A 9188-nucleotide genomic window follows, 5' to 3' on the forward strand; every position below is an offset into this window, starting at 1 on the left:
ATCCATCTACTGCTTAATGTCAAATCTTCCATTCATGGGTCAAGTAGTTGAGAGGGTGGCAACAGAACTGTCCCAAAGGGCACATAAGCTCTGGACCCATTTCAAGTTGGTTTCTGACCTGGCCATGGGACAGAGGTAGAACTGGTTGCCCTTATGTACAATTTCCATAGACAACTGGATCAAAGCAGGTCAGTGTTGCTGTTATTGCTCAATGTGATGGCAGATGACATGAGCCCACTCTGCACAGGCCAAAAACAGCGCCCCAGGATTGGGCCATGGTCTGTCATTATCTACTGGCCCATTGCTTGGGGGACAAAGTGTAGCATAAGATTGTTATCAGTATGACACCCAATTATATTTGTTCATGGATGGCCGGTCAGATACCATCCTGGCGATATTGGCCAGCTGTTTTAAGGCTGTGGATAATTGATTATGCTCAGCAGGAAACCTACTGGTGGTCTCTGGCCCCAAACCCATCCTGCTGTCCTCCACCAGAGCCAGAATTTTTTTCGCACTAACCCTGGCACTGGTGGAACTTTCTAGTGAAATCTGTCCTGCAGGACCTGTTGCAATTCTGCTGGGCCTCTAAGACTGAAATGTTCAGCCAGGGCTATGGTTGAGGACAGCAAAACTTCCCATCTTCTAGCCTCCCTCCCTTTCTTTCTTGCCTTCCCTTATTTATTTCTGAATTTATTGTTTTATTTCCCTTTACTTTGAGTTTTAGTACTTTCTTCTTGCTTCCCATTATTGTAGAAGTTTTAGTATGTGAATAGTTAGTATATGAGTTCAACTATTATTTTGTTATAAGCTGCCCCAAGCATGACTTGATCTGGAAAGGGTGGGTTAAAAATTGAATGAATGAATAAATAAATACAAATCACAGGGGTGCCTTCAAACAAATCCCATCTTTTAATGAGTTCTCCCTCTCTCTGCTACAAAACTATGGGTGGTTTTGCTATGGGCAAGTTTTGCATTCTCTGCCTCTAACAGATTTGCCTCAGCAAGGATGGTTCACCCAATAACTATTACCCAACTTTGGAGATCCACAGAATGGAGTTTTCAAGCTAACTTGGAATTAATATGAGACGAGATCAGAGCCTGTGTTGATTCAGGCATGCACAAATATCATTTGATTGTTCAGGGACTGTCGTCTTGAACTCTATTCATTACGTTTGTGTGATATAGAAATTCAGTTCATGTTGTCAATTCATTAATACATGGTGCAGTCAGTAAATGGTGGCTAGACATAATTGGAAAGTATTTATTCAAGCTATTGAAATTAGGTCTTTTCTTATCTCCCCATTGTTTCATTTGAATCTACAAATACAGTTCAGGTTTGAGCAACAGAATGGCCTCTAACCTCCTTGTTAATTCAGAATTCATTTGGAGAAACTAAAGAAACATGAAATGACTAGTAGCAAAGACATGGCTTCTTGCTTTTAATATGTTTAACATGGAAAGGGAAGCAGAATACAGGCTTCTCTAGATGAAAACATTGCACATCAGTATCAAAACACACCAAGATACACTACAACTACTAGAAGATTTCTCTATTTTTTTCAGTGGCCAGATTCTCCATATGGACATCTCTGTACTGAATGTGACTGACTGAAGTGTATATTTGTTATACTGAATTTATTTTAGAATAGAAAAACTTTTTCATATCAAGAGGTTGTCTACTTTTCTTACCAATTTTATTACAGGGTGTATTTTCTATTTTTAAAGTAAGCTATTCTGCACTGAATAATCAGGAAATAATACTTCATATTTTTAATGTTTAACTTGAATTTTGTGTTAAATATTGATTTTTTCATCCTTAAAGTAATTTGTTTAAAATCTAATCTGTTTTATCATATCAAGATTAAATGCTGAATTTAACATTTTAACATAAATTAAACAAATATTACCATTACATTCCATGTTTAGAGGTGCACATGTAGATATTTTGACTGCATATAAAACTATTGTAGCCATTTGATATGCCTTACAAATTTTGCAGTTTTGAAATGCAAATACACAAGTTTTGATTTAAATGTGCTGTGCTGTTTTTGTGGTACTGACATTAATATTTTAAAAAAGATACATCTTGCCTTTCCAAAAGCTCAAGGGATCTAACAATTTTTAAATTATATTTTATAAATGGAAACCCACAAGGACTTGCAAGGGGGCATCTCATTTCACCTCCCTGACTATTTCCATATTCCCTTCCCTGAAAGCCTCTATAGTCTTCCCCCTTTTCCTGTTTCCACCAAGCATCAAACCTACTTTTGTCTGTCCCTCTGTCTTCAGCTTTTCCTCTTTCTAACAGCCTTTATCTAGCAAAACTATTTCTCAGTTGTATGGTGCCAGCCACTGGAACAGGCCCACTTACCTGGTAGATAGGGAACACTCAAGGATTTACAGGCATGTCACTTTCCCCTGTAATCCCCCTTCCCACATGATTTCTCCTTTCCTCCTGACAACCCTCGAATCTCCCACATTTCCCCATCCTCATCTCCTCAGTCATTCATTAACCTGTCTTTTATCGGCCTTCCATCTTCAGCATATTTATTATTTATTTATTTCATTTATACCTTGCTTTTCTCCAAAGTGGGGACCAAAGCAGATTCCATCAAACTCCTCATCTCCTTTTTACCCTCACAACAGATGCAGGTGAGGCTGAAAATATATGAAAAGCACAGACTGGTAGTTTTAACCCAGGTCTTCTAGGCCCAAGTCTGAAGTTCCAATGGTGACACACACTAGCTTTAATAAGAATGTCTGCTGTTGAGCAATGGCAAGAAAGCAGGCCTAGAAGAGACCACAGTAGTTCCTCCCACTCTTCACGCAATCATTTCAGGACAATAAGGACTTTAAAAAATATTTTAATGCTGGAAGTCAATCACTGGAACGGTAAACAAACACAAGTGAAATTGACAAGCCAGTATAGCAAAATAGCGCTAGGCCAAATATAAAAACAACAACAAAGGCAGCAGACAACCTCCCAAATGGAGGTTGCATAGAAACAAACAAAATGAAGTGGTCAGGCAAGAAGGTGGATTAGCTCAGCTAAGATAAGCCTGTGTGAACAAAAAACTGGGGAACCCCCACTGTGCAGCAAAGTTGGGGTGATTCCCCACTGGCAGAGTTGACCTAGGTTCTACCTAGGTTCGCCACAGCAACTCCCCACTGTCGCTGAGTTCGACCTGGTTTTGTTTCAGTTCTGGCCTCCTCAGAACTGGAATTTCTGATTTCAGTTATGAACTACAGCTTTCCCCCCGAAACTAGGTTGAACTCAGTTGGAAACTAGACAGTGGGGAATCGTCAGGAGTGACTCTCCAGTTCAGCCAATCAAAATATGTGTTTTGGGCATGTGCAGAATGGGAGAGTCGCAGCGGTGAAAAGCGTGCCTTTTTTATATACTGTTGTCGAAGCTACGTTGATGCGATCACATGTCTCCCTGTTCAGCCAATCAAGATGTGTGTTTTGAGCATGCGCAGAACTAGAGAGTCATAACGATAAAAGCGCTTTTTCATTTTGATTTATTTTATTTATTTTATACTTTCTTTGTTGCGTTTTCGAAGCTTTGAAAATGCTTCTGTGGTCTTGGTAGCAAAAAGTTGCATTATCATCCATACATTTCAACGACACAACCAATCAATTACATTCCCTCCCTTTCTGGTAGTATGTTACAAATACATTTGTTGTTTGAGGGGACAACAAATTCAATGCCTTGAACTGACATATCTATGTTTTGGTGCCAATTCTACATGAATAATGAATGAAAGTACGTGCGCCCTTTAAGAACCTGGGAAGGACCGAAAAAAGCACGTGACACACGTCTGCTGCTCTGTGGCTGTATTCTATACACTTTGGATACATATGAGCATATGAGCAGTTGTAATAAACAATATACAGCGAATGGAAACAACAAATGAGACTGTATCCTTAATATTATGAATGGCAAAGCTTAATGTTGTTTATTACAACTGCTGAATTTCTCCCAAAGAGACTTACCTGTTATTTAAGTGTATTAGCACTCAGTATTGAATATTGTATGTGTATGCTCATATGTATCCAAAGTGTATAGAATACAGCCACAGAGCAGCAGACGTGCGTCACATGCTTTTTTCGGTCCTTCCCAGGCCAGTTCTACATGGCCAAGTCTATGTAGCTGCGCCGTATAAAAACTAAAAAAAAGACGCATGCTCACGTTTCCCGCTGTAAAACGGGAGCCAATCAGAAATGAGGAGTGAAAGTGGTTCCACAGATGATCCTGCTCTCTGAGCTTGGTTCAAAATGGATGAACTGAGTTGAATTTGGTTGCTGTGGGGAGGGACAAGGGTCATTCCCAAGTTAAAGGAATTTAGGTATACTCTGCAGTGGGGAATCACCCAGAAAGAATCAACGCTGGAGTAAGTAGTACATGCATAAATGTCTATATAGTTGGACAGTATCAAGTCACCCAGTGGCTGCTGCCTAGCCTGGCCCTAATGAGCCAGTGTGGTGTGATGGTTAAGAGCAGGTGTACTCTAATCTGAAGGATTGTAAGCCCCTTTGAGTCTCCTACAGGAGAGAAAGGGGGGATATAAATCCAAACTCCTCCTCCTCCTCCTCCTCCTCCTCCTCCTCCTCCTCCTCCTCCTCCTCCTCCTTCTTCTTCTTCTTCTTCTTCTTCTTCTTCTTCTTCTTCTTCTTCTTCTTCTTCTTCTTCTTCTTCTTCTTCTTCTTCTTCTTCAGTCTTTCCTCAAAACAGCTCTGGAAACAGCCTTTATGAACCAAAAACAAGCCTGGAATGCTGGGGTTGCCTGATGCGACATGCCCCTCTGCCCACTACTGCTCTCAGAACATTTTCCCTCTAAAATTCCAACTGCTGTTCTCTGCAGTCTTTAAATAATTCTGTCAGATTATAAATAAAAATGTAGCATGTGAAAGTTGACTTTTATTGATTTTTCTGCCTTATTTTTCCGCTTTATTTCCCCACCTTATTAATCAAATAAATAGAATGGGCTTCTTCAGTTAAGATTGTAGACAGAAAGCTTCACTGTTTTAACAAATTTCCTTAGAAATCAAAGGAAGGCACCACAAGCTTTTACAACATTACAAAGGCCCTTTCCGCAAGGGACAATAAACAAGGCTAAGGGCGGGATAAAACCCAGGTTAGGGGGAACTTCGCATGGAGTTAACATGGGTCCACTCTGCATTCCCCCCCAACCCGGATTTCACAAGAATTGTGGTATGTGCGATTCTTTCATTTCAACACCGCGGCTGCAAGGCATGTTATGCGGCTGGGTTGGGGGTTTTTGCTTACCTCCCGACTCCCATCTGTGGAGTCATGCAGGGACTTCTGTCTTCAGCAAGGCTGTGGGGGAGCATGGGTGTCTGCCCGCAGAGCTGCGCATCGGTGGGAGGTAAGTTTTAAGACAAAAGATGAGTCTCTGTGCAAAGGTACACACCCCTGCTGATGCCATGCAAACGGCCTGGGGCTATGCCGGGTTCGTTTATCCCAGCTGCAACCTGGTCTAAATTTGCTATGCAGAAAGGGCCAAAGATAAACTAGAATATGTTTTTATTTTTAACAACAAAAATATTTTTGGCAAAGTAAAATGTAACTTGAAAAGTGTCAGATTCCCTGTTCAGACAGTAAATCACTTGATTAATTCAAGGCTTTTATTGAGGACATGCCAGGAACATAAAGAGTTCTGGCGAAAACCACACCAAAATCTTGATGAGTGTGAGATCCCCATTCCCTCATGAGAAACAGACAGTTCACATTGTCTGGCCTGGAGTCTCTTCCCAGCTGCAGAACTCCAAGGCCACAGCTAGAAGTGATAAAACTGCACCTGCAAAAGCGAAAGCGATCCCCCCCCCCCAATGGCACCATCATGACAAAAGTAAAGCAGGTTTGTTCAGATATTATATACACAAGTAGCTAATGTTGCTAGTTTATTATTTTGTTACAGTTTATTTCAATTATTCAGATGAAGGTGTTTACGTGGGTCCTTTCCTACTTTGTTACACTCAGTATTCACATTACATATGTCGGCAGAGGTAATTTAACGCAATGGTAGAACTCGTGGCAAGGAAAGAGTGGTGTAGTCTTCTTGCATACAATAGGAACCTCCTTCAATCATGGAAATAAACACTCTTCAAACATGTTCTCCTTTCCCTAGAAAGGCCTTTGCATAATAAGTTGCAAGGATATACAAGACTACAAATATAAACTACTATATCTATACAGAACACTTCAAATCTATATACAGCACACAGCTTTCTAAGCACACAGCTTACTGTTAAAAGACAGCTCATTACAGAAGAACAAATATGCAGAGTAGGAGGTTGCATATAAAGGTTCCCAACTCCAGTTTAGGCTCAGTCTCACACATTGAATACATTATCTTGCCTCAGCAACAAGCCCCCGATTGGTCCATAACTTTCCACCAATCCCTTCAAAGTTCTACGCTTGTTACGTTTTACTGAAGCCTAACTGTCACTTGAACTTTACATAACCTTTAACTTTATGATGCTTTCTGCTGGACTGAGAAGCTGAACATATATTCATCCATTTTGTTTCTGTCAGCCATTTTACAAATCCTGACAATATAGATGTTATTCAGTACATTGTTCTCCTTAACTTCCTTAAGAGAGAACTACAGCTTACCCTCAGGTAAAGATGTTTAAGTAGTATGGCTCCACACTATTCAAGACAGATTTTGCTTTATTGAGCAGGATTTTGCTTTATTGAGCAGGATTTCCTTTATTTCTGTGTCTCCAAACAAAAATCTCCTCTCTCCATGAAATATCACAGCCTCAGCAAGCCTATTTTTGCTTATTCTCTGTGTGGATTTCCTTTGAAGAATTTAAATCAGCCACCAGAGTGTTTATCTGTTCATTCTTTTGCTCATTTTATGGAAGACATCACTCAGACTACTTCTGTCTGACTCATTCCTCACTAAGTCTGTTTCCCCATGAGCCGAAATCAACGCTTTTGGCCCAGTAAAACACCATTTTGGGGGGGGAGGCTTCTCACCCCCAAAAAGGAATTTTTGAACCTCGCTTGGGGTTTTTTTTGGAAAACACCAGCTTCCATTCGGCGCCAAGCGAACGGCACTTGGTGGAAGCCGGAGTTTTCCCCGCAGCCCTCCCAAACGGCTCTTCCCTTCTGTTGCCTACTGTCACTTTGTGGAGGCCAGGGGACACGTCTCCTGGCCTCTGACCATCGCTCTGGCCAGGGGGGTGTGTTCTCTGGCCTCCACAGTGTGACAGAAGGTGGCAGAAGGTAAGAGCCGTATGCCGATGCACCCCCGCTCAGCTGGCCATGCAGAAGCGACCTATGAGTAAGCTTTTATATCAAGAGAACAGAGCAATCTCCACATATCTGTTTACTAGCTCACTCTGTCACTGAACCTGCTCACTTTTTAGCCACTAGACAATCACAAGCAGCTACAGGTTAACTCCTTGAGTGCTGAATTCTTTCTGGATTCAGAGGATCAAAGACTTAGCATTCATTACACCTGAAAACTGCCACTGATGGCTTCCATTTCTTAAAGCGATAGGTATTCTTTTATCATTTTGGGTTTTTTTTAAACCTCCCAATATATTTCTTCATAGGTTTTAGATTTTTTCTGCAAATGTGGGGCATTTTTTCTGATTTGTAGACAACCCCAATGAGTCCTCCCTCAAAGAACAAAGGAAGTCTGGAAAGGGTCCTGCCCACTCGCCCCGGCTTTTTATTCACAGAAACTCAGCTTGGAATACTGTGGTTGCCAGCAACAGCCATTGAGAGAATCCATTGCTTAAAGCTTTCATTTTTTCATCCAATCATTTTTGGATTTTTCAAACACCCCATTTTTTTTCAAGATTTTCTGCGGACATTTTTCTGCAGACTTAGGGTGTTCAGGTTTGTAGAAAGATCTCTCTTGCTCATTCACTGCTCTAGCCTCTGGATTGAAGTAGCCAAAGATTTGGCTGACTCCTTTATTAGAATATAGACAAGTAGGAACCTGCAAAAAATTGTGGGACGTATTTCATTTTCCCTTCCATATTATTCCCACTTTCCCTTTCTTGAAAGTTCCCATAGCCTCTCCCTTTTTTCCTGCTTCCTTTTCTCCTAGGATTGACAGCCTCTAGGTGGGGTCTGGCAATTTCCTGGGATCTCAGTAGATCTCCAAGCTTCAAAACTTAGCCCCTTATGCAGACTGTTGACCTAGTAACTGCTGATCCACACTATCATAACCTTCAAACTGGACAGCTGTAATAACCCTTACATGAAGATGCTGCACTGGTTACCCTTCTGCTTCAGGGCTCAATTCAGTAATACCTTAACATCCCTTTGTGGCTAAGGGTGCTCATACTTATCAAACTGTGCTAGCTACATTCTTCAGATAGCCTTCTTATGGAGACTTCCCTAAGTATAGTTCATCTTGCTACTGAGCATTTTGGAAAGCATAGTGGACTGTAGTGGGGAGGACGAGACAGGGAAATATGAGCAGAATGAAACTCCAAGTTATTGGAATCTCAAATTGGAGGGAGCTTCTATCTGCTGTCATATTGGTGGGAGGTTTCCCTGTCCTGAACTGCTGAGTGCCACTCCATCCCCTGCTAGGGAGAGAAGGAAGCGAATCTCTTGGTTCCTACCTATACTTTCAATGAGGCTGCACCCTTCTGGGGTTGGTATATAAAAGCTACTGAAGGTGAGGTGAGTGGGACCAACATCAGTGGACCTTCTCCACTTACTATATGCATGAAGATTACCACAGAATTCATGAATTTATTACTGCTATTGCATGGACAAGTATGTTGGGGTCATTTGATGTCTACCAAATTGTGACTGAAATTGCCAGTAGAAGTAGCTACATGAAGTAAAGCTAAACTTTTGATCCATTCCATGGCGAATCACTCATCTTCACCTGATTATTGCTCAGTCTCCTTGTCCAGCAGCTTTTAGAAAGATAATTCCAAATCATCCACCTCACTAGACTTCACTCTTGCACATAGCATTTATGACCATGTTCAGTCTTCTTACATCTTTTTTTCACCTGTACTTCCCATTTAGGATTTGAGGGATGGGGTAAGATGCCAGCATATGTGTAGATCTGGATTTTTAAATGTATTTATTTAAGTTATGTAGTGGTTTTATTATATTCTTTTGGTTGGTTTGTTGTAAACTGCCCAGAGCCCTTCAGGGATGGGGCAGTATACTAAATTTA

The sequence above is a fragment of the Sphaerodactylus townsendi genome, linkage group LG04 (assembly GCF_021028975.2).
Source record: "Sphaerodactylus townsendi isolate TG3544 linkage group LG04, MPM_Stown_v2.3, whole genome shotgun sequence".
NCBI classification, from domain to species: Eukaryota; Metazoa; Chordata; class Lepidosauria; order Squamata; family Sphaerodactylidae; genus Sphaerodactylus; species Sphaerodactylus townsendi.